The following is a 26,266-nucleotide window of genomic DNA, read 5'->3' as shown; positions in this document are numbered from 1 at the left end:
CCGATACACCTCTTTTAATACAATCTCAGTTGCTCATGGGGACTGAGGAGGGTGACACATCTCCATGAGATTGCACACTCCTCACAGAGAGGCAGTCATGCTTGCATCTAGGTCTGCCTGGATATGGCTGCCCAGTTTCCCTGGCAGGTTTGGGGCCTGCTTTCCTTGCCGTAGACTCCTTCCATTTCAGACACAATGGGGAAGCCTGCAGTCTTCAGAACACACAACTGAGCTCTTCCTCTTCAGAGAACAGGAGAGAAATAAATGCCTCTCATTTTTTTGGGGTGAGCCTGGCTGTCATCATGATTTCTAGGTCAGACTCAGTTCCCAGGGGGCCACATGCACAAGTCCCTTTCTTCAGCAGTGGGGAGAAGGTCAGTGCTTGGAGGGAGGGAGTGTGGTACAGCCTACAGCCTGTTTACAGAACCCCTGCTCTGTCTCCAGGCACTGGAATGTGATGCAGGAGCCCTGGTGAGCAGAGAGGGGAAGAGGGCGAAGACTGAGGGGAGGTGGGAGGGGCTGTTTATCACTGGCACAGCAGCTACCTGCTTTTCACTTTAAAAAGCACCAGGATCGGGAGGGCGTGGGGTGGGGGCTGGCACAGGAGGCGGGAGAGAGCCAGGCATGAACTTGGCTTCTGTCGCAGCTGCGACTCTGACAGGTTTAGGGCTGTCTGATGAAGTGTGCATCCCTTATTTGCATGCGTTTGGAAGAGGAGGAGGAAGAAGAAGAAAAGAGGAGAAGGCAAAGGAGATCCTGGGATGGTAAGAATCCTGACATCTAACGACGTTTTTTGTGCCATGGGCCATTTTAGCATGCTGATACATAACTCTTTCTGAGAATAATGCTTTTAAATGCATAAAATACAATATACAGGATAACAAAGGAACATGGTTATCAAAAGACTTTAAAAATCAAATTTGTGACACATACATATATGTACGTCTCCATCAATGCGTTCAACAAGAACTAACATTGGATCTGGTCACTACTGCGATTTGGAAGTCATGATGAATGCAGACAATATTGAAAAGATTGCTGTAACAACTGCAAGGTGATAGGAAACATACGTGATTGCTGCTGGCTGCAGAGTCATAGGTACAGCTAACACCACTGTGGCTTGCTATCTTTATTCTTACTGTAAGGAAATGAATGGGAATAAAGTTGTAATGTTTTCCCCATGCAAGTTCACAGACTCCTGAGTTCTCTCTGTATCATGGCAGTCCAGGAACTCCTGGACTGGGCTGTCAGAGGACGGGGCTTTGGTGGAAGCTGAAGTGTCTCTTCCACAGGGGTCTCCATGAGGCCCTGAGCCCAGGTGGCTCTGCCCAGCCCTGGGGGACAGGTGTGAAAGAGAGAGGCCCTTTCTTGTCCCCAGGTATGCCTAGCTACAGCATCAGTCCAGCATCTTGAGAGAGCTGGGGAAAGCACCTTGAGCCCAGGCATCAGCAAGGACAGCAGATGTGGATGCTGGAGACACAGAGCTTGGCAGCTGCTACGGGCGAATGGTACTGCCAGGCTGGTTGGTGAGCACCTAGGAGATGTCTCCTGGGGCATCCCAGACATATTTGGGTGAAATTTTCGGTCAAACTAGGGCCTACACTCTAGTGAATTGTGAATTATGCCTGTTACGAGGACTCCTATTACAAGGGGAGGAGATATAGTAGTAATAATTGGTGTTTGTGTAATATTTTACAGTGTAAAAATGACTCATATTTCTCAAGATACATCAATGGTTATCCCCAAATTCACAGATGAGGAGGTTGAGGGCCTAGAAAGGACAGGGATTTGTTTAAGGTCACACAGTTAGTGAATGATGGGGCCAACTCAAGTCTTGGACTCTTAGTCCAGCATAAAAAAGTGGAAGAGACGAGCCTGAGAAGGCTCTACTCCCAAGGCTGTCCCATACACCAAGGTGCATGTCATTCACCACACAGGTGTCTGTCCTGGGGGTGGGGGTGGGGCGATGTGGGCTGAAATCCAGTCTGTGCTCCACTGGCCAAGCCAAAGTGTGGGGCTGCATCCACCCAGTGGGGTGCTGTTCTAATTTACATGAAGTTTCATGATATGCAAGTGCAGCCCTGTACATTGCCCTTTCTTTAGTAGAGACGGGGTTTTACCATGTTGGCCAGTCTGCAACAGCACCCCAAATTTCCACAGGAGTACCACCCCTTCACCCTGTCCAGGTCATATGGTTTAGGTGGGGCTGAACTCACCTCCAGCTCTAGAGATGGGCACATGACCCAAGCCCGGCCAATCAGAAGAACTTTGTCTCTTCTACCGCGGAGATTGGTTCAGGGAGGAGCACATGATCCAAGCTGGTCCAATCAAAATTAATCCTGGAACTCTTGATGCTGACAGCCTTGTTCCCCCCATAAAAAGAGTTTTAATGATTCCTAATGATATCATTTGAGTCCCTGGATCCAGCCATGCCTGATGTTTCCCTGGGACTTTTATGTGACCCCGTGAGCCCTTCTGACCTAGATAATGTTTAGCTTACAGCAGTTGGCATTGGGATTTCATTGCTTGCAACCTAAAGTGTCCTGACCGATGCATCAGAAGGGTTACCTAGGTCACAGGAAACCAATCTATAGCTCACAGGCCAAATTCTGCCTACCACCTGTTTGTAGTTAAAGTTTTACTGGAACACGGCCATGCCCATTTGCTCACACACTGTCTGTGGCTGTACAGCAGAATTAAGTAGTTGTGACAGAGACTATAGGGCCCCCAAAGCCTAAATATTTACTGTATAGCATTTTAAAAACAACAGAAAAACTCACTGATCCCTGACCTAGATTAATGTCTTTCTTCATTAAGGTGGAAACCGGGGCCCGAGAAAGCCTTGCCTATAGTTGAGGCAGAGCCAGGACTAGAAACCTGGTTTTCTGACTCCCAGCCCAGAACCCTTTGTGCTGTCTCTTTTTGTCTCTCAGGCAGTGCCCCTAAATGTCCATGGGTCCCATAGGGGTGTTTGATTCACGTGGCAGTTGGATCCCTCTGCTAATCTGAGGCAAAATTCTTTTCTGCAGCCTCCCCGTGATAAACCCAGGAGATGCAGGAGCGGGGAAATTGAAATCCATAAATAACCAGGCCTCACATTCTAGCCAGTTCAGCCCGCCTCCCCGAGGGACCTGCTAACTGGAGCTGGAGCTGACACAGAGGTCAGCTGCCCCATTTGGGACATTATCCAAACCCCACAGATGCTCTCCTGGCCATGGAGCCTGGGTCCAGAGGAAGGCCCTGTTGTAAATGCTTTTTCCATCCTCTGAGACTCCTCTATGTTGTCTTTTTTTTCCCCTTTTTTGTGGAGAACAGGGTCTCCCTATATTGCCCAGGCAGATTTTGAACTCCTGGGCTCAAACTCTCCTCCCGCCTCTGACTCCCTAATAGCTGGTATTACAGGCATGGCCACCGTGCCCAGCTGACTCCTTTATCTTAAGGGGGCCAAGAGATATTTGGGAACCTACCTCAGGCATCAGGGCTGGGAGAGCTCAGAGACATGAAGGATGGGCAGTTGGAGAAGGCTCCCTGAAGGAGGTGACCGGGAGTATTCAAAGATGCAATAAAAAGTTCTTGAAGTCCTTTGCTCCCTTGCTAAAACCCTGTCCTCCCCTAACTGCCTACAATCCAGCCACAGGGATGTGCCCTGAATATGCCAAGCCCATTCCTCCCTCTACCAGCCCCACCCTTCTCGCAGAGCTTTGCATGGATGGGATGACTCCCCTCATTGTTTGGGTCTCTGCATGTTTGTTACCACCAGCCTTCCCAGACCACCTTTCTGGCAGCTGCTGTCCAGCCTGAGTCACTCTATTTTGCCTTTCATTTTCATTTTCATTTTCTTATATCACTGGCCTCTAGACTAGTACCTGGCCTGGGGCGGGGGAAATCAAGGATCTTTGTTAAGTGATTAGCCCGGGATGTAGCAGTGAACAGGGAACCTGGAGTTCAGCAGTGGAGATGCGGTTGCCTTGTGGAGTGAAGGGTGCTATTCCACCACTGAGTGGGGTAGGGAACCACGGGGTCCCTGTTGTGGGAGAACTTTGCTGATTTGGCCAGTAATTCACCAGGGAAAGCAGGAAGGAGAAGGAAAGGGCTCCTGGTAGGGACCAGGGAGTAAGGAGCATGGCGGGTGTGAGGTGCGAGGAAGGGAGAGAGGAGGAAGCTTGGGGTGACAGGGTGGAGAGGTGTGCAGGCCTCCGCAGAGCATATGTGAGGCTGAGACTCATCCCACGGGGATAGGGCATCAGGGCGGGCGGTTATTGAGATGGGATTTGACAAAATCACCCACAGCTCAGAAGGCTGGTTTCAAGGATATATTAGAGGCCAGAGTCAGGGCAGAGGGAGGTCTATCTGAGGGAGGATCTCTCCCTGGGAGAGGACTGAGTGTTGATCTGGACCACCTGCTCCCCTCCCTCAGCACCCACACCCAGGGCTTCTGTCCTGCCATGGCCCCTCCAGTGTGTTGGTCTGGCTGGCTTCCTGGAGGTGGTGACATGAGCACTCTGGACCCATTGAAAAAGGCTGAAAAGGAAGTCCTTAGTACAAGCCCCAATTTAACTGTAAGTGGGTTGTGTCAGGTTGGGCACCACTCTGAGTCTCAGTTTCTTCATTGGCCAAATGGGAACAATAGGAGTCCCTATCTTTTGGGTTTCATGACAGGTTAATGAAACACATCAAGTACTGGCACAAAGACCAGCACCCAAGGACCAGCACCCAAGGAGTGGCAATTCTCTCAGTGATTATTGGGGGCTGGCTTTTTCCCAGTGGAGGCCTATTTAGGGAAGGTGGGAACAGACTAGGAGGAGGGAAAAGTTGCTGGAGATTTGGGAGAGTCTGAGGATTAAGAGACGTATCATCTGGGGAGGCTCAGGGCTGACCTGTCTCCCATGGGGCTCCTAACCCTCAGGACAGCTTCTAGAAGGACAGTCCTGAAACTGGGAGGGGGACCCCATCCTCAGAGTTGGTAGCTAAGGACAGAAGCTGTGCATGTTGGTCCTGCCACCATTCCTTTGCAGCCACAGTGTGCAGGACAGGTGGAGATAGCCACCTTGTGGAAGGTGACAGATGGCCACAAATGAGGGGTGAATAAACCTGCTAAATCATCAGCTGGGAAATTGAGCATCTCACCTCCCATCTGCAAGAGCCTCTTCCTTGTGGAAGGGAGCGTATGCTCAGGTGTGAATGTAGGGCGTGTTCGGTATATATACAGAAAGGTTCAGACAGTGCTGTGATGAGGGTGAGGATACACACACATACTCCCTTCCCACATTCTTCCCATCACACGTGCACTGGCTCCTGTCCATTGGTCCACAGGCTCTTGCACAGAGTGATCTCACAGTTTTGTAATCCAGAAACATCAGCGTATATGTGTTTGCACCCAGAAGCAAGACACCCCAAGGGGCAGATTTGCACACTGGCTTTTTCACTTGGACCCACGTGCAAGGGAGAAGGCAAGGAAGCCATGTGCTTTTCCTCGTGAATTACAGGGGTGCAGGCTGTGTCCTTGTTCCCAGGTATTTCCTGGCCGGATTCCCCAAGGGAGGATTCCACTTCCCAGCCTGCACTCTAGCCGTAGAATAGGGTGGAAGAGCGAGGTGTCACTTCTGGGAAGGAGACTTAAAAACCAGCTCAAGGCTCCTTCATGCTCTTTTCCCTCTGCCACACAGATCTGTGGCATTCCAGCTGGAGGCTGCCCATTTACTCCAGGACCTGGGGTGCAGCTGACAGAGAGCAGAGCCGTAGGTGACCTGCAAATTAACCGGTAGATGCTGAGAAGTTAATCTGTGCTGCTGTGAGCCACTGAAACTGAGGGCCATTTGTAACTGCAGTGTCACCAGCCTTAGCTGACTGAAACAACATCCCCACTCCCACTGGGTTCACATGTACCACCCACAGACACACTGGTCTCACATCCTTTACACATACCCACACACTCATGTACACTCACACTGGGCATGTGTACACACACACACGCTTCCCCTGGGCTCACACACACTCCTGCTGGACTCACACACAGGCTTACACTAGGTGCACACAAGCATATTCCCCTGAGCTTGCACACAGCCTCACACTCTCATACACACTCACACTAGGCGTAGGCACACACACTCCCCTGGGCTCACGCACTGTCCCTAGCACACTCCAGGTGAGTCTGACATGCAGCGCCTCCAGCCTCTGATTGGGACCAGAGGTGAGAACAGCATGAGGTAGGGAGCAGATGTGGGCTCCCTGGTGGAACTGCAGTTGAATAATTTCATCAGAAGGGGCTTTTATGCTGTCAAAGGACACAGACCTCAACCTTGGCTGAGTGGGCAGTTTTCTGAGAACGAGGAGCCTTTCCTGGGGAGGCAGGAGTCAGAAAACTTGGCTTTGAGCCTCCTGTGGCTATGTGACCCATCACTGTCCTTGGTCTGCCCCTCTCTGGGAACAGGAATGACTTTGAATCCAGAATACGAGTAACAATAGACAGCCTAAATGCAACCTTTGCTTCTCCTGGAGGGCACTCACTGCATTCCCAGCGCTCAATTTGTGAGTCTGGTTCATGAAATCCTCCTAGCAGCCCCTTGTGGGGGTGTGTGGGTTATATTCCCCTCAACAGATATTGGTGGGTGGCTCCCAGGCTGCAATACTGTGCTAGATGTGGTCGTGGTGATACCATCCTGATTCCCTCCATAGACACACCTGACTAGACCCTATGGCAGGAGGGGGCAGGTGTGATCTTGGGAAGGAGGGATGTAGGCATCCTGAGGCTCAATGGCCACTTCCTGGGGGAGTTTGGGAGACTCGCCTCTGACAGGGCTTCTTGAGCTGACTTCCAGATGCTGGTGAGGGATGGGCTTTGATGCCGGGAAGACCTGGATCTGAGTCCCAACTCCTTTATTTTCTGGCTGTGGGACCTTGGGTAAAAGATTTAACTTGACCGAACCTCAGTTTCCTCATCTGTAAAATGGATATAATCATTGCTGTAATTATCGTTGGGTGGCTGTGAGGATGAAATGAGAAGATGCTCAGAGCAGGCACATGCAGGGCCAGTCTGTCCCTCTTTACTTGAAGGCTACTTTGATGCTTCTTCTTCCAGGAAGGTTTCCTTGATTTCTTCTTCCAAACTCACAGAGAATTTTGTGCCTGATTAAAACACCTGTTCATATTCTGGCAAAAATTATAGTCCACTCATGCATGAATTTGTTCAGCATTTTGTTAAGCACCTGTTAAGCAGGCTCTGGGCTAGGGGCTGGGGTGTGGAGTTGAACAAAACAAGAGTGTAGCCCTCCCAGAAATGACCTCCCATTGACCTGTGATCAAGCTGAGGGCTGTGGCTATGCTGCGTTCCCCTTCCTGTCCTTCCTTCAGCCTGCACGGGGCCAAGGGGAACAGAAGAGGGAGGGCTCAGGCCTCAGTTGAGCCCAAGCTTGGTTACATTCTGGCTAAGTGGACTTGAGAAAGCCCCTGCTCCTCCCTGAGCCTCAGTTTCTCCATCTGCAAAATGGCAGGAGTTGATAGAGATCCTCTCCAAATGCCACTGGGCTCTGTCACTCAAGAGCTACCAAGAATGAGTCTGTCCTTACTGGAGACCTAGAGCCCACCCACTATGCTCACCTCCCCCAGGCTCTGAGGGTGCCCTGCCAAGGGGAGTGAGGGAAAGGTTCATGCTGGAGCTCTCAGGAGGCTGCCCTTTATTCGGAGTGGCTTTAATTAGCATCTGCCGGCTGATCAGAGTCTAAGTATTAATGAGCCATTGAGTCAGAGCCAGTTTTCCAGTGTGCTGTGTTTTTGATGAATTAATCACTTCTGACAGCTCCAAACACCAACTCTATGCCTACCCCAAGCAGGGCTGGGGTGGCCATTGGATGTGCCATTCAGAGCCTAGGCTGGTCAAGCTGCCCACATCACCTGCTACCCCATAAGTATGTCCAGCAGCCCAGCTTGGGCCCTTAGCCTCCTCCAACTGGATTCAGCTTTCTCTCCATCCCACCCATCACTTTTCCTTGCTCCCCAATCCACTTCCATAGCACTGCCAAGTCACTTGCCCTCCTCGCTGGAATGGCAGCTTCTCTCCTTACTCCTGCCCTCCAATGGAAGGAAATAACACTCTCCCATCTTTTGAGCAACAAAGTGAGGAAAATCATATGCGCTCAGCACTCATCAGCAGACGTCCCCCAAGAGAAAGGCCTGTTTTATTTGGATGAATGCCTGTATAATTTTGGGGGAGACTAGGGGTAAGATCGCCAATGGGAATGCTGGACTGATTACCACTTGAGGGATGCACATCGAAGGCAGAGCGGAATTGCTCCAGCAGTAGAGGGGATTTTTAGAGACTGCATAGGAAGAGAAAAGAAGAGACATGGGCACACTCTGCTTTCTGCTATGTCCTCCTTGAAATTCCATGGCTGCACCATGTCCTTTCAGACCCCTGGGCCTTTGCTCAAGCTCTTCCCTCCACCTGGAATGCCCAGGCCTCTCTTCTTGGCTTGAGAAAACTCCTAATTATGTTTTAAAAACCTGGCTCCAATGTATACTCTACCTTCTTCAACGAACTATTTCTGAGTTTAAACTCAACTCCAAAAATATTGCCTCTGAGGCACTTACAATCTTGTTCTGGCTCTGTTGATCTGTGCATCTGCCTTCCCTGAGAGCTTCTCCTGCCTGAGAGCTCCTGAGGGCAAGGACCATGTCTTATGCACCACTGTGGCCCCAGGATCAGGCACAAAGCATGTCATGGAGAGGTGTGCAGGGAATTGTGTGGGAATGAATGGAATTAGTCAAATCCCTGTGGAAGATTGAAAGGACGTCCTTTGGGAATAGTTGAAAACGTTCACCCTGAACTTCAGTTGTGTGTGCCTCCTGGGCTAGTAGCCCCATGAGGACAGGACTGAGGTCTGAGTCCTCTTAGGTTCCATAGCATGACCCGGCTCACAGGTGGTGGGTGAGTGGAGGAACCAGGGCACATGGAGCTGAGTGATGTCAGATGACTGAATCAGAGGGGAGCTCAAGGGGCTAAAACAGGAACAGCCCTGCATCCTTCACCTGGTGTCTTTCCCTCTCCAGGCTCCATCACTCCCCCAGGCCCCAAGCCTGGGACGAAGCCATCTCAGGCTGTCCAATCTTGACAATGCCAAGAAATGGGGCCAGAATGTGCCCTCCATTAGACTGTTGCATGTAGGCAGAATCAGCTTTAGAACGCGGAGCCCCAGCTCCATCATTTCTCCACTCTGTGTCTTTGGGCAGGTGACTTAACCTCTCTGAGCCTCATTTCCACATCTGCAAAATAGGCCTATTGAGAGGATTTACTTCATAGGGCTGTTGTATGGATTCAATGAACTAACGGGTTGAATAGAAAGCATTCAGTAATGTGTCCTTACTATAGCTGATGTTCATACAAGGTTCTTCCATTTCTTTTCTTTTCCCTTCTCTTCCTTCATTTTTCTCTCCTTTCACTTCCTGTCTTCCTTCCTTTCTCTCAAACTTCCTGATTACAACACAAAGGCATACTGAGTGGGGAGAGAGAGGAAAAAAATGCTTGATTCAAAATGCTCTGGTTGGGGGTAGATTTCAGCATCTGTCAGCCACATTTTTGACCAGTACCCCTAAGGTGTCTTCATAGGAATCCATGGATCTCCCTCACTTCAGAGCAGGGGTGCCTTCATCTCTGTGTTATTATTTCAGCAACTGTGTGGTGTTTTTGAGTAAGAGTGTCATGGCCTGGGCTCCACAGCCCAGGGGCTGGAGGAGGATGAGAAGGACTCCCTGGGATGGCCCGAGGCCTCTTGAAAGCAGCACTCTGAGGGACTAATGTTGTCACAAGGCTTCTGATCATCTTCTGTGGGGGGGCTTGCTTTCATGTCTGTGATCACAGCTGCTCCCTGGGGCTGTGCTGGCAGGGTGGGAACACAGGGGTGGAGGGGCAGCTGCAGACACAGCCAAGATCAGCATCTCCCGCCAGGCCCAGCTGCTGTCTGCTGGGCCCGAATTCCAGTCTTTGCAGTGTGGGCTCCACCAGCTTTCCTTTAAACTCTTGCCCCTTGTCTCTCCATTGAAGTAAGTGGCTAAGACTCATCTGTGAGAAGGTATAAGGACACTCATTGATTCTTTCATTCACTTGCTCATTCATTCATTCATTCATTCACACATTACTTTATTTTCCTCTCAGCCTGGTAGCCACAGTGACTCTATTCAATGCAAGTCAGACCACACTGCTCCTCTGGTCTGAAACCACCTCACTCACAATAGAAATCAAAGTCCCTGCAGTGACCTGCATAACCTGGCCCTCATCCTCTGAGATGACCACATCCTTGTCTCAGCCACACAGTCCTCCTGGCTCTTCCTGTTCTGGACACCCTGGGGGCAGACTCTCTTTTTTTTGAGATAGTCTTGCTCTGTTGCCCAAGATGGAGTGCAGTGGTATGATCTCAGCTCACTGCAACCTCCATCTCCCGGGTTCTAGCAATTCTTGTGCCTCAGCCTCCTGAGTAGCTGGGATCCCACATGTGTACCACCACACCCAGCTAATTTTGGTATTTTTAGTAGAGATGGGATTTCATCATGTTGGCCAGGCATGTCTCAAGTGATCCGCCTGACTCAGCCTCCCAAAGTGCTGGGATTACAGATGTGAGCCACTGCACCCGGCCCTGAGAAGACTCCTGCTTCAGCATTTGGTACCTGCTATTCCCTCTCCCTGGGACTCGGTGCCCTCGGGTAGCCACATGGATCCCTTCTGCCCTCACTTCCTCCAAGTCTTGGCTTCAATGCTGTCATCTCTGGGAACCCTTTTTTGATCACCCTATTGAATTCTCTACCTCTCCCCACCCCAGTATTCCCTGTTCCCTGTCCCCTTCTCCATAGCATTTACTGTTTTAAAATCCCACACATTTTATTTATTGTTTTCTTACCCTAGAATTTAAGCTATATTAGGGCAGGATTTTTTTTTTTTTCTTTTCTTTGCCTATCAGTGATGAGATCCTGGGAAAGTTAAGTCATCTCTATGCCTCCATTTTCCTCAGCTGTAAAATGCAGACACCACCTCATAGCTCTGTTGCTGGGGCTATAAAGAGAAGACCTGCAGGCACAACCTAAGCACACGTGCATCATGGGAGGCTCCAGCTTGCTGATGGTGATTAATTGATTAATGGTGCACGTCAGGTGATGGTGGTGTTGGTAGCTCCCCCTGCAAGGCCCTTCACCCTCCACCCAATGGCTTTCTCTTGGCTGTGCAGGGGAGGCTGGACATGTGGGAGCTTTTCAGCCCTGGAGGCAGCCCTTGGCCAGTGAGGGAGAGGGAGAGGAGTGGGAGGATGAGTACCCAGATTGCTGCTCTTTTGTGGGATGGTTTCAAGGCGGGGTTTGCGTGAGAGGGATTGAGACCCTGTTGCTGCTGGTCTCAATCCCTCAGACCCTGCTCTGAAATAGACTGTTTATTTCCTTCCCTTCCTCTTTTCCCTGCCCCATTAGTGCTTCCTTCTAAATTAACCGCTTGCTTGTCTCAAGGTCTGTTTCTGGGGGAATCCAACCCTGAAAACAGATGGGTTCTTGGGTGAGCACTTCATGGAGAGATGCATCATCCCTTCCCCACCAGCTCAGCTAAGCTCCTCCAGCCAACAGCTCTCTCTGTGGTTTTCTTAAAAGTGCCCTTGGGGTTTTCCTGTGAAATTCTACCTGGGCCACATGGGAGAGGAGGAATTAATGAAAATAGTGGAGCATTTTCTTCCCTCCAACTAGAACTGTCACAGCCTGGCGAGTATTTATTTGGCCGAATCAAAAGACTACTAAGAAGAGAGTGTCTTGTGTGTAGGGATAGCAGGGGGATCCTTCTGTTGAGTCCTCAGGCCATATGTAGTGTGGAGAGGGATTTGAAATACGCTGGGCCTCAAATACAGGAAGAGCTCCACTGGCTCCTGAACTTATGGCTATGGACTCAAGTGTTCATTCATTCATTCATTTATCATAATTTTATGAGCCTCCGCCCCACCTGCAAGGGTCCAGCGTTGCATCAGGGAGCAGGACAGACATAGCCCTAAGACAACATGGCCACCCCAAGGGCTGTGGTAGCTCTAGGCCTCAGGAGTCAAGGAGTCTATTAGAATGGGGCCCTGGGGAAGGGAACTGAGCCTGCCTTCCCAGGGTCCCTAGCACTGCTCTGGGCCGAGGCAGCAGTAATCACTGTTTGCACCTTTGGCTGGTGGTTTTGGTACCATCTTGGCCACAACATGGAGGTCTTTTTACACTGCCTGGTCTTGCAAGCTTCCATAATTATTCACTTGAAGGGAATAGAGCTGTGATGTGATTTGCTAATCCAAGTAGAGAGAAAAACCAAGTGCTGGCTTCTGCCTTGTTATGCAGAGCCTGTGTTCCCAGAAGAAAATCAAGGGTGTAGAGAACCAAGCCTGAGAGAGAAATTTCCAGTGAGAGTCAGAGAGTGGCCCAAAGCCCATGGGATGGAAATAGGAGGTCTCTAGGGACAATTTAGGTTCTAAGCTTAACTTCCTAGATACAGCTCTTTGGTTGCTTGTGCTCCACCAAACCACCTGTCCATCGTAGAGCGGGGCTCATGTGTGTGCATATGTGCATGCATATATGTGTGTCGGGAGTGGGGCGGCAGTGTAGGATAATGGCTCAGAGCTTTGGGCCTTCGGAGCTAGGTAACCAGTAGTAACAGTGAACCTCTGCCTAGTACTGACCATGTGCCAGGGACTGTGCTGAGTGTGCTGCATGTGCAATTTTATTTAATCTTCCCATAACTCCACAAGAGAGTGTATTAGAAGATGCAAGCCCGGGGGAATAGAAGATGCAAGCCTGGGGGAATAGAAGATGCAAGCCCGGGGGGAATTGTGGAGCATTTAATGAGAGGATGATGAGGTGTCTGAGGTCAGCAACCCTGGATCTAAGTGGACCAAGGGGAGGAGATGTTTGGAACACTGCAAGAGTGGTCTTGCTCTTGCTGTAGGAGAGGGCTGCCTGGCACAGCTGTGGCTTCCACACAGGCTTCCATGCAGGGGCAGAGCTGTTGCTTCCATGCAGGGACAGAGATGTGGCCAAGTTTCTGTGACCCAGCAGGGAAGGAGCAGGGGGAAAGACATTCCCCTGGGGAGTAGGTAGCATGACCTTGGACCCAAGCACCCATTCCTCCTGCTCTCCTGTCCCCTGCCAGGGCCTCCCATCAGCTGAACCTAACCATACGCATCAGAAGACAAAGGAGCCTGTTGGTGTAGCCCTCATAAGCCTGCTGTGTGCACCATACCGTGGGTGGAGAAGAGTAGAGAGCAGGCCAAGAAGGGAAATAGTATCTCTGGGACAGGGAGGTGTGTTATTCTTCTCATGATTTGAGGGTCCCAGTGCTAAATGAAAATGCTGGCCCCCTTGTTTAAAAATTACTAAGAATTTCCAGACAGTGATTGAAGAGCATAGTGTGCATAAACTAAGTCACATACTCATGGAGCCTGCCTTGTTTCCATGTTACAGATGAGGAACTGAGGAACAGAAGGATAAGGCACTTCTCAAAGACAGTTGAGTCCTGGCTCTGCCTCTTTCTAGCTGTGGAGCCTCAGACAAATCACTTTACTAATATGCAGGAGGGCCTCAAGACATCTAAGTACTGTGGAGTCCTTGCTAAGAAGGAGCAGCGAGGGGAGGCAGGCCAGGACCACACCTTTGGAAGCTGTCCAGGGTGCTGATACATTGGGCTCCCCGGGACCCACACAAATCATGGATGCGAAAGTTGGCAGGAACTTTTGACATAATCTGCTCCCATTCCCAGTCTGTTTCTGGCCTCATATGAACATCAGAGCCATGAGTCCTGAAGTGTTATTGTCTGGAGTTGGAGGAGTGAAGTGTTGAGCTGGAAAGAGCACAGCACTGAGAATCAGGAAGTGGGGATTCACAAAGAGCGGTGTTAACATCACTTCATTTCATCCCAATCAGCCGTTAGAATGACCATTGTAGCCACAGCGCCACACCACCAGCAGTTTTACTGAACACTTACTGTGTGCCAGGCATAATAATTCACAATTACTCTATCATGAAAGTGTTGATGCCATCCTCACTTACAGACCAGGAAACTCAGGGTGAGAGAGAGGAAATCACAGCTGAAAATGCTGGTGTTAGGGCCCATAGAAGCAAACTTCAACCAATGATGAATGAGGATTAGATGGGAAAATGCCCCCAGCATCCTCACCTGTTGGTTGGAGATAACTCTGAGGCATGTTCTACACTTTTTCCCAGCATTCTCCTGTGGGATTAGCCTCTCGGTGCCCAGAGTGGGACCTGGCTGGACATCACATTTGTTTTTGGCCTCTGTGGCTTCCCCCGTCTCACTTTCTGTGAACTCTGTCTGATAACCACATCCTTGCAGCCCCTCCCACACTGTATTCATGTTGGTCTGTGTAGCCAGTAGAATATGACAAAAGTGATGGTATGTCACTTCTGAGATTAGGCTATAAAAGGCGTTATAGCTCCCGTCTTAATCTCTCTCTCTCTCTCTCTCTCTCTCTCTCTCTCTCTCTCTCAGTCCCTCTCTCTGTGATTTCTCTATCTCTCAGGTCACTCACTCTGGGCAAAATCCTGCTTCCGTGTCCTGGGAAACCATATGGAGAAGCCCATGTGAGGAGCTGAAGCCTCCGGCCCTCAGCCAGTGATGCATTCAGGCCTGCCAATCATGACCTGAGAGAGCTTGGGAGTGGATCCTCCAGCCTCGGTTAAGCCTTCAGATGACTGGAGCCCTGGCCGACTCCTTGACTGAAACCCCATGAGGGTTCCTGAGCCAGAACCACCCAACTAAGTCACATACAGATTCCTGATCCTCAGGAACGATTAGATAATAAATCTTGGTTGTTTTAAGCTGCTAAGTTTGGGGAAAATTTGTTATACAATAGATAATATTAATACATTTTCTCACTTCATTATCAGTATGTCCTGGGTTACCTCCCAAATGAACTATTTAGGCTTGAATCCTTGTATCAGGGACAGCTTCCAGGGGAACCCAAATTTAGTCTGGTAAGTGGAGAACCAGAATTCAAACCCAGAGCACATGAAGTGACTGTGCAAGAGCCTTGCACTGTAGATGTGTCGGCCAGTCCTGGCTTCCACTCAAGTGCCTTGGTGATAGGGACCAGCTCTTGAAGGTCCTTAGCTCAGTGCCTCCCATGTGCTAGGTGCTCAGCATGTGATGCTTCCCTTCTATTTCCTGCCCTCTCTTATAGAGGCTTGGCTTTGTCAAGCTTAACTCTCCTGTATTAGACTGAGGCTTAAGAGCATGACCTCTGGATTTAGATTTCCTGCATTCAAATCCTGGCTCTGAGACTCACTATTGGGTTGATGTTGAATCAGTTATTTAACCATTTTTCTGCCTCCATTTCTTCCTCTACAAAATGGGGATAATAATGCTACCTACCTAACAGTCTGAGGAGGACTAAACAAATGTATGCATACTCACGGTAAACTCCCAGCACAGAGCGAGTCTAGAGAACGGTTGCTTTACTCTGATTAGTTCATGCCTCTCTCTAGTCTCCCCGAAAATATCTACCACATGGGTACAAATATCAGGCATTTGATGCCTGCCATGATTTGAGAGATGACTTTGAGAGATGATTGTTTCTCAATTCCCAGGGTCCCCTAGGTCTCCTTACCAGACATATATGACTTTGAATGAGCGCTTGTCTTACCTTGACAACCCAGAGAGCAGACCTTTTTGGGAGTGGGAAGGTGGATAAGCAGCTTAGAGGATGGGAGTACGCTTTGTGAACTTCACTTTTTTTTCTTTTTGCCAAGAACAAATTCTGGCTGCCTTCCCAGCAGGTGCTCAGTAAGTACACATCAAAGGGATGAATTGAAGAAATGCCAAGATGAACATCACTGCCTTGAAGACGGGTGCATTTTACCTAAAATACCATCTCCAGAAGCACTTACACAGTAACACCTCCAAATACACAGGCATTTCCTGCCCTCTTCTCCTCTTCCTTCTGTGCTGGTGGCTCCCAACTTCCTGGCTGGTGTTGCTCTCTCCACTGGAAACCCTGAAGGCCCATAGTTCATATTCATCTCCCACATTGGGTAAGGAATATTGGCACATTTATTCCCTGATTATGCTAATTAACTAGTTTTTTTTTTTAAGGAGACAATTACTACCTTCAGTTTGACAGTTTCTAACTCCATTAGCAGTCACAGCTGCCAGCATCGTGGGGCTGATTAGTTACCTTGAATTGCTCAGAGAAAGACAATTATCGTCAGACTGCATCCCCAGCCTTTCTTGCAGTGGAGGTGAGGGGGCACTGGACTCTGTGGTTTCCACAATGAGCTGGAGTCTAGGGAGGCAAGGCCACAGCTGGCAAAGTCACTAGCTCTGACTGTGGTCTAGGCAAAGGCAATTAGGTTGGAACAGGATGGGTGAAAATCCAGACAGTTGAGGCTGCTGCTCTTGGATTCAAGGAGCCATGGGGACAGGAAGTGATGGATGTCAGGGCAATTCTCACAGCTTATCTAGCGCTCCACGTGGACCAGGGACCTAGGTGAAGCTGATGGACCCCTCTTCCGCAGGGCAATCCTTTCCATGGCTCCAAAACACTCTGTGCCCAGGGTCCATGGTTTCTCCTAACACTTGGCTTCTGGATTTTGGAAACTCATGGCAAACTATTCCCACAACCTGTAGCATTTCTTTTTCCCTTTTGGTTTTAAAATTGTTTAAAAATCTCTCTTTTTTATTTAAGAGAGAAGACCTTGCTCTGTTACCCAGGCTGGAGGGTAGTGGCATGATCACAGCCACTGCACTGCAACCTCAAATTCCTGGGCTCAAGTGATCCTCCCACCTCAGCCTCCTGAGTAGCTGGGAATACAGGTGCACACCACCATGCCTGGCTAATGTTTTAAAAAATATTTTTTTTAGAGACAGGGCCTGATTATGTTGCCCAGACTGGTCTCAAACTCCTGGGTTCAGGCAATCCTTCCACCTCAGCCTCCCAAGTTGTTGGGATTACAGGTGTGAGCCACTGTGTCCACCCTAATTTTTAAAAATTTTTTTGATAAACGTTTTTTTCTTTTTTATACTGTCACTGAATAGGTAGGCTCGTGACATTAATAATTCACGGGAATGATTTCGTACACTTTTGACAGTTCCATAATACTTCTGACAGTTACACACTTTATTTTTGTCTCTGAGGGTGGGAGGGGCTCAGGCACCCACCCAGAGCTGACTTTCCCAGTGTTCTGCTTATGAGTGGTGGGTGCACTCATGGCAGGGTGAAGAGGAGGCCCCCAGGAACTCACTTTCCACCTTGCACCAAGGACAAGGGACTGACCAGTGCCACCAAAGGGACAGTAACGGGGGAAGGTGGGAGTCTGGGCCCATAGTCTCTGGCTCCCATTTCATGTCATCTTAGCTCTAATCATAGTCCTCCTTTAGAGCCACTTTCTCTGTGAAAATGCTGGGCTTTATAAAAGCATTTTGTGCTCACTTTCCCCCCCAACACCTCCTGAGGAGGAGAAATCATTGGCCCATTTTACAGATGAGGATACTGAGACTTGGAGATATTAAGGCCTTTTCCCAAAGCCTGTGAGTAATGGATCCAGGATTTGAACTTCAAACTCAATATAAACTCCCTTTCCCTCCACACTCCACTACCCCATCTATCGAGTGGGCTCTTAATCCCTACCTCTTGGTTGTGAGGACAAGAGGAGATGACATCTGTGAACACATATGGTAGCAGTAACTGAGGTCCTTTCTTCCTTGTCTCCTACTTGGTCCATCCCCTTGAGAGCATCTCTGTCTCCTCATGCCCCCCACCTGCTCTCCCTGGACCTGACTGGCCAGGCCTGCAGTGCAGAAAGGTGACCTGCAGGCCCCTCGCTCAGGCAGAGGGCACCTTGGATCCCCTCTGCCTATTAGTAGTTGTGGTTGGATTGCCTGAGGGCCCCTAGGCCATGCCAGTCCATAGTCTGGAGGTTGAGCATAACGTGCACACCCACACACATGAGCCCCACACATTCAGACACTGGCTCTTGTACGTGCACGGGGCATGAGCATGCATGTGGGAAACTGTGTGTGGACGGACGCTGGCCACCAGCCCCTGCATCATCACACACTGCTCTGGGCAGACAGAAGGCAAGTGGTGGGAGGAACCTGGAGGATAAGGAAGGGACTTGGACTGAACCTGGGGGAAGAAGAGGCCCTGAGGCTGGCAGGGAGGGTGAGGCCAAATAGGGAGCATCCCAGACTTCCCCTAATACCTGAGTCATCCATGCCACAGGTCACAGTTCACAAAGATCCAACCCACTCATGGAGCAGACAAAAGAACCAAGACCTAAGGGATGGCAATGTCCTGTGCAGGGCCACACTGTGTGCGCATGACAGAGCCAGAGCTAGGACCCAGGCTCCTACAACAGACACAGGTTCCCCTGACATCAGAATCTCAGGCAAGGACTGGTTTGAGGTGGTTTGTGTGAGAGGTGACACCTGGGAATAGGAGTGATGGAGTGGGAGGAGTGAGGCAGGGAGAGAGAAGCCAATATAAGGCCGTGTGGTCCAGGCTGCCTCTGTGGCAACAGGGACCTTTGAGGGGCATACAGAAGGCCTCCCACAATTTCCCATCAGCTCCAGTTCCCTATTGCCAAGGGGTGCTAACTTCCCGGGACTTTCCGAGCTGCATGTGCATGGGACTCTGTGGGCATCCCTGCTACCCCACTGCATGTAGGCAAAGACTCTGGCATGTCCTTGAGCATAACCTGTGAGTGCAAAGGAAGAGCCTGCACAGACAGCTGTGGTCAGATCAGAGGGGTCAAGAGCAGAGGTGTCAAATGTGTTCCAGCAGCAACACACACCTGCATTTCCATCTGCATTCGTTAGGTAACTGCTTGATAATTCAGCTCCCCTGAGCTACCTGCCCCGGCAGGATTGATCACTCTGAGCAATCACCCAGAATTCCCCCCTTATTTGTGGGGGATACTTTCCAAGACCCCCAGTGGATGCCAGAAGCCAAGGATAGAACCAAACTCCATGCATGCTATGATTTTTCCAATACATACCTATGATTTATCAGTTAGGTACAGTAAGAGATAAACAACAATAACAATAAAATAGAACAATTGTAACAATATGCTGTAGTCAAAGTGATGGAATGTCTTTCTTTCGCTCTCTCAAAATATGTATATAATATTTTCACACTGCAGTTGACTGAGGGTAACAGAAACTGCAAGACGTGAAGGTACAGGTAAGGGGGGAAGTAGCATAGCAGTTGCTCCTCAGTAAGTCTCTGCTGTGTGCCAAGCCCTGCTCTAGTCACTTTGTTTGTATGAACGCATTGAAACCTTCGTACAGCCCTGCAAGGTCAATGCTATTATTATTGTTTCAGTTTTCCAGATGAGAAAACTGAGACCCAGTGAGTAAGTGGCAATGGTTGAATATGAACCTGGCTCCAGAGCCTGAGGCTCTACTTCCTTTCCTATGAGACTCCAAATTCTAAGCTCTCCACCCCCAGGAGAAGGCCTGGGGCATTTCTACCTCAGTAGCCTGTGGCCAGCTGCTGGCTCTGGACACTTCCTGGGGAGGGTTATTGGGAAGAGCGTGTCTCTGGTACTTACAGGAGAATGGGCTCCCTGGCTCTCAGGACCTGCAGGTGTCCCTTCTAACCCCTCAGGCCTGCCGCTGTCTGCAGGCCCTTCCTGGCTCTCTCCCTCTGCCTTTAGCTACCCATCCGTGGCTGGTGGGAAAAGACGCTCACATTCTGGCAGTGTGGACTCAGGAACTCTTGAGCAATAGCTCCCCAGATCAAGTGGTCTCCATGGCTCAATTTCCAGCAGCTGTGGCAGGAGAGCTGCTAAGTCACAAATAGCCAGAAAGCTCGCCAAGCCACAAGTGCCACTGATTGCTTCTGAATACCCCACTCCCTAGAGCTCAAGGCCAGCTCCCCTCAGCACACTTGGGCAGTGGCCGAGGCTTATCAAGTGGGAAGATGCTGTGGGCAAGGCAGAGTGATGTGCTGGGGCCCCTGGCCTCCCTCCCTGGCTGGCTGACTTGGGGTCCAGCACCCTCCCTGAGACCCTTCTGGTGAACAAAGAGCTTAGACTAAGCCAGGTGTTCTCCACTCAGGGTCCTGGATCACGGAGTTGGATGGATCGTCCATCCCCTTATTGGCGAACCCGGAGCTCATGCGTCTGCTTCCCTGCTGGATTTAGGGCCCTGCACACAGAGAGAAGTTCAATAAACACATGGTGGGTAAGTTCGCACATCGTTCACAGGAGGGCCCTGCACGGGGAGAGATGCTCAATAAACATGTGGTGGGTAAGTTCACATACCGTTCCTGATTGTCACTATGAACATTTTGCACTGGCGACAGCTTGCTCTGCCGAGGTTCTGTTTCAAACATCGATGCACATATCCTCACGTAAGCCAAGGTGGTGAGCGTCTCCATTTCACAGATGAAGAAAATGGTGGAGATAAGGCAGAGTACTGTCCCAAGTCACACAGCCAGGAGGGCAGAGCCAGAATTCCTGCCCAGGTCTGGCCCCCTCCCAAGCCTGTCTTGTGGCCTCTGTTACACGAGAATAATAAGCATCGCTGCTATCGTTTATGGGGTGTTCCTCCCTGCAAGCCCCAAGCTACAATTTTTGTAGGCGCCATCTCATTGAACCATTTTATGGGTCGGGAAACAGAGACTTCGGAGAAATGGAGCCAGTTGCATAAGACCATGAAGCCTGGAACCGGGGAAGCTGGGTTTGGAACTGCGTGTGGTGGCCCTAAAGCCTGTACTGTTCTGACCACCACATTGCTCCTCCATCCCCACATAAACCCCACTGCAAATAAAGTCAGGATGGTGGGTGGCACATTCTCCTAGAACATCCAGCACAAACCAGAAGGCCCTCCCTGCATCCTCCATGGTCTCTGCTTGGGTGTTCAAGCCTCCTTCTCCCTAGACTGGCAAGAGGTGGAAAACAGGGTCAGAGGCCTGAGCAGGATGGGAGAGAATGCGAGATGACAGTCCCATGGCCAGCAGGCCTTTGGGCAGGAGGGGCTGGAAGTGGGTTAGTGTTCAGGGCAGTGCTGACCTACTTTGGGGCTTGTTTTTTGTCTGTAAGCCTTTTTCAGGTCCCTCCTCCCATTCCTGTCAGACTGGGGGTGCGGGCTTGTCCCCCACCCACATGGGAACCAGGGACACTGGGAGGATCTTTGTCTCCTGCCTCTGCCTCTGCTGGGCGGAACATGTGCCTGACACCCTCAGTCACAGCCAAAGAGACCTGCCTGAGAGATTCCAGCATGCTCATCTAAGCAGAGACAAGGAGCGGCTCACCGGCCCTCGGAATTATCCGGGGAGCCATCGTGAGCCTGTGTTTTCTGTTTTCATATCCGCAAGACAGGTGTGCCTCAGAGACAACTCCTCAAGGCCTGCCATTGATTAAGCACACACTATGTGCTGGGAAATTGACATACCTTGTAAAGATTCCTTGCAATGGATGGAGGGATCAGTGTTACATTCAACCTCCCCATGAAAGATGAGGGGAGGGAGGCTCAGAGAGGTTAAGCAACTTGCCCAGGATCACACAGTGAGTCTGCTAGGATTTAAGCTGGGGTTTTCTACTTCCAGAGACCTATGTTTTTCTTCTGTCCTCTGCTGAGGCTTGTTTGTGGTTCCTGGTCACAAGGAAGCTTGTTAAAAATATAGAATTCCCTGGGAGATTTGGAACTGGCAAGTCAGGGATGGGTGTGGGAGTCTAGATTTTTTGGAAGTTTCTGGTGGGATAAGCTGTGATTCGTATTCTAGTGTATGTAACAGAGGTCAGAAAGCCAGGCTTGTGGGTGGCCAGGCCTGGGCAGGAGTCCTGGCAGCAGGGAAGCCATGTGAATGTAGAGGGTGAATTCAGGGTGTGGGGTCCTAGTAACCAGGACCAGCTGTCCTTCTGTCCTTGCCTGGGTCAAATTCCCAGGATTAGGAACACAATGGCAGAAATGCCTGGAATGTGAGGGAATTTGTTTTGTGAATGTCAGACCGCCTTTAAGCTCTTCAGGTTCAATTCCAGCAGGTTAGAACCTCTGCTGAGAGTCTGCCGGGGGCTACATGCTGGGAAGGCAGCAAGGAAATATTTTTGCAGCTGCTGCTTTGCTCGCTGAGGCCCCATCTGGCCAGAGGACTCAGATCTTGGCTGGGCTATGGTCATGGGTTCCCTGAAACGGCCTTCCTGGGAACAGGGGACGCATGGCCAAGTGTCTGGCTCTGGCATGTCATAGGCCCTCAGCAAAGTGCAGGAATGGCCTGCAGTGCCCAAGGCAGAAACCGACTCACCTGTGGTTCTGTCCTTCTCCATGCTCCTGCACCTTGACCTATCACTGGCCCTGCTCAACTGTCTGAGAGCTCTGTCATGCCTCTCCGTGGCTCGAGACCCTCCTGTCACCCTGGCCTCCTTTCTGCACTCTAGTCCCCTATCGCTGTATCCTGCGGAGGGATTTCTACTCACAGTTTCCTCTCTCCCAGATGCTGCTCTCTGCATGCCACCTGGCTGGCTCCTTCTCCCCACAGGGTCTCTCTCAGGGTGGCCTCTGCCCACCATCCCATCAGGAGCAGCTGCACCCAGCCTTAGGATTCCCAGGCCCAGGGACCCTTCTGAGTACACATCATTGCCATCGTTTATTTATTGTTGGGTATATTTCCTCTGTTGCCCCATAAGGCAAGAAACAAGCGCCCAGCATGGTGGCTGGCTCAGAACACTGTTCAATAAGATTTTGTTTAGTGAATTATTGAATAATTAGTGAATGATCTCAAATCTGTGCTGCTAACTGGGGATCTTTGCTCCTGCCCCGGGCTCACTGCTGTTTCTGGATCCTTCAAAAATGGAAGACAAAAAGGAACAGACATATCAGAGTGAAAAGATGACTTTGACAAAATACAGAGAGATCTGGGAAACAGCGGTTCTGGCGAGAGTCCTCGAACCCATCAAAACAGACACACAAAGGCTGTGATGAAGTCCTTCATCCAAAGAGGAACAATGAAAACCAGCGCAGCCAGAGTGGCTGGGCAGAGAAGGCTGCCCAAGGCCTGGAGTCAGGGGACACTTGCTCCCCTAGTAAGGTCTCTGGGCCCCTCCTTGAGGTTTGGACAAGTGTGCCAAGACCTGGGCCATGTGGAGCTGACCACTGGTGGGCAACCGGTGCCTGCTCCCCTGCCCTCAGCTGCCAGGGCCCCTCCACTGTCACCCGTCCCTCCTAAAGCCCTGGTGGTTACTGCTGAACATTGAAACTGCCTGTGCTCCTTGGCTGGGTCTGGATTGATCGTATTTCAGATGAGAAGATCAAGAAGATGCTGGAAACATTTCAGGGGAAGAAAAAAACTAAACAGCTCAACAGGGAAAATCAGCATGTGTGTATGTGTATGTGTGTATGCAGTGTGTTGCATGTGTGTGGGTGCATGTGTGCATGTGTATGTGTGTATGTGCATGTGTGTATGCAGTGTGTTGCATGTGTGTAGTGTGTTGCATGTGTGTGGGTGCATGTGTGTATGTGCATGCGTGTGTGCAGGGTGCTGCATGTATGTGTATGTATGTAGTGTGTTGCATGTGTGTGGGCGCATGTGTATATGCATGTGTGCATGTGCATGTGTGCGTATGCAGTGTGTTGCATGTGTCTATGGGTATGTGTGTAGTGTGTTGCATGCAGTGTGTTGCATGTGTGTGCTATCTATATATGTACACATGTGTAGCATGTTGGCACATGCGATGCACATGTGTAGTGTGTGCGTGTGTTATGCACGCACACATGTAGAGTGTATGAGTGTGCACACATGCATGTGTGTAGTGTGTGTGTTTGTGTGCATGCATGTCATGTGTGCACACTGTGTGTCTGCACCTGTGTATACTTCCCCGGAGCTTCTCATTTCAAATCTCACCTCCTCGTTTAGAGCATCTTTACAGGAAGCTCTCCCCACACCATTCTCTGCACAGCCCCTCAACACTCACCTCCCAGTCCCTTGAACAGTAGACACCACAGTGTCTACTAATCCAGGCCGAGGACCTGTCCCTACCAAAGGATGTCTCAAGTGTAGACTCACTGGGGAGGGGAGACTTCCCCTCTCCTCTTACCCACATCAGCTGCTCCTAAACCAGATACATCCATGATGGGGTGGGCAGACCGTGGGGAATAAAAACCAAATCCACAGACACTCCCGATGGCAGAACTCGAGCACTGATGCTAACCTTCTTCCTTGACAGATGAGGAAACTGAGGCCTGGGGAGGGGAGGGACTGCCCAAGCGTGGACAGTTAAGGGCCAACCTAGGGGCAGAATCCCGTCTCCTGACTCAATTTGAAGCTTGAACTACCACATTGCCCTGCAGGGGAACAACACAGGTTACAACCCACGGCCCAGAGCCGTGTTCATTCATTCATTAATTCATTTCATTCATTCACTGATGCATTCACACAGCAATGCTCCCTGAGTGCCAGTTACACACACTTGCTAAAAGCATCTACTGTGTGTCAGGGTGACAGAGCCACCTAAGCTGAGACCCTGCCTGGATGGGGAGACTGGGTGAGCCCTGAGGGAGGAACTCACACTTTCTGTGCCGTACTGAGGGCGGCTTGGGAAGGGGAGCTCCCAGAGCCTGGGGTGAGTGGGGTTCATCGTGGGCAGGTCTTGCACAGGGTTAGAGAACCTGGGACCAGGAGATCCCATCAGATCCCATGGTAAGTGCCTGGCTTGGGGGCCAGTGTTGTGGGGGTGAATCAGCTCACTTAAGAGTGTGTTTTGCGGGAGGCTTTGCGAGTTCTCCCCTAGCAGCCACGATGGAAGCAGAGCCGGTGGTGGGGGCTGAGCTGGGGGAATGGGAGGGAAAGAGAAGAGAGGGAGAAAGAAGACTGCTAACTCCACACCTCCCCGCAGCCAGTGAGACACTCGCACACACATTGCGGTGGTTTCCAGGCAACCACCCACTCCAGCAGATACCTGTCTCAGCCCTGTGGGTGACCACCTTTTCCATCCTCCTTCCTCTACACCCAGGGCCAGTGAGCTCTAATTCTGACCCTTCCCTCAATACCCCGCCCCCCCAACAGTTAAAACCATTTGTGGGGCAAACATCTGCCCAGGAATGGAGCAGCTGGCAAAACTGGAACTGAGGGAGGTGTGTTGGGGGCGGAGAAGGCCTGCGTGTTAGCCTGCCTGCTGCCAGGCCCTGGATGAGGAACAAGAAAGAAGTGAAGGGTGGAAAGACGCCCGAGTGCTGCTCTGTGCCTGGCACCCAGGGAGTTCTTGGACCCACTCCCCCATTTAATTTTAACAGGTAGGGCTTGCTCTTCTCAGATCTATTCTATACACATAAAATCTGAGGTCCAGAGAGGTAGAGGGGCTTGCCCACAGTCACACAGCAAGACAGCAGGGAGCTAAGACCCGGAGGTCATCTGACTCCCAGGCCCCATGCGCACTTCATTCTACTACATCTTCTCTCTGGGCTTCGGTTTCTCCATCTGTAAAATGACAGGATTGGGGTAGACAGGAAATGATAACGGGGTCTATCTTGCATGCCAGTGCTGACCCATTGCTGCAGCAGCTGCTTGACTGCTGTGCTGAGAATTCTGAGGCTAGGGCTGGGTGGGTGGGAAGGAGAACGGTCGGTGCTTGGTGACATCTGCCCTGGGCTCGGGACTCAAGGGTGTACATACGCCCTGTGTTAGCTGGCTTTCTATAGGTCCTGCCGGCTCTGACATTTGGTGCTGGGAGGTGTTAGCCCACATCCAGTGACCTTGGGAAAGTCCCTGCTCATCTTGGAGGTTCTGACACTCACTTCACCTGACTTGGGAGTAGCATCTACAAGTCTCTTTGTAAAGGACAGAGCCAGCTGCTTCCACCTCTCTCTGCTTCACCTCTTCAGGTACCCTCGGCCATGAGCAGCTGTTGCCTAGCAACAGGGGGTAGGGGGCGGGGGTCTGCAGAATCCTGGAGTCTGGGCAAACATCCTGCCTGTCTCCCACATCCCACACATGGGCCCTGAAGAGCCCATCTGTGCCAACCTCAGGAGGATCCCCAGAGTTGGGACCCAATGCCAGGTGATGGAGGGAGACAGGTTTGGAAGAGCTGCGCTGCTGAGTTCAAGTGCTGGCCTTGCTGAGCATGCTGTGAGATTTGGGGCAGTGCCCTCACTTTCCTGGGCATTGGAAGAATATGGCTGCAAGTCGTCCCAGTCCTCACTGGGATGGCAGGTGTGGAGGTGCCTTGGGAGTCTTAACCTTAAGCCCCCTACTTCCTCTGAGGGTTCATTTAGAAATTCATGGCTCAGATGCCCAGCCCACTACCCAGATGTGAAGTCTGGGGT

The 26,266-nt window shown here is 50.7% G+C and overlaps 1 long non-coding RNA gene across 1 annotated transcript; it reads left to right on the top strand.

Moving 5' to 3' along the window:
* Positions 1-585: 585 nt before the first annotated feature.
* Positions 586-23,196, top strand: LOC144579578 (uncharacterized). The gene is made up of 2 exons (XR_013527502.1): positions 586-764; positions 14,498-23,196. It is a non-coding gene; the product is annotated as an uncharacterized LOC144579578 (long non-coding RNA).
* The last annotated feature ends 3,070 nt before the right edge of the window (positions 23,197-26,266 follow it).

The sequence above is a fragment of the Callithrix jacchus genome, chromosome 15 (assembly GCF_049354715.1).
Source record: "Callithrix jacchus isolate 240 chromosome 15, calJac240_pri, whole genome shotgun sequence".
Classification (NCBI taxonomy): domain Eukaryota; kingdom Metazoa; phylum Chordata; class Mammalia; order Primates; family Cebidae; genus Callithrix; species Callithrix jacchus.
Note: the sequence above shows the minus strand (reverse complement) of the source record. Positions and strands in the feature narration are given on the sequence as shown.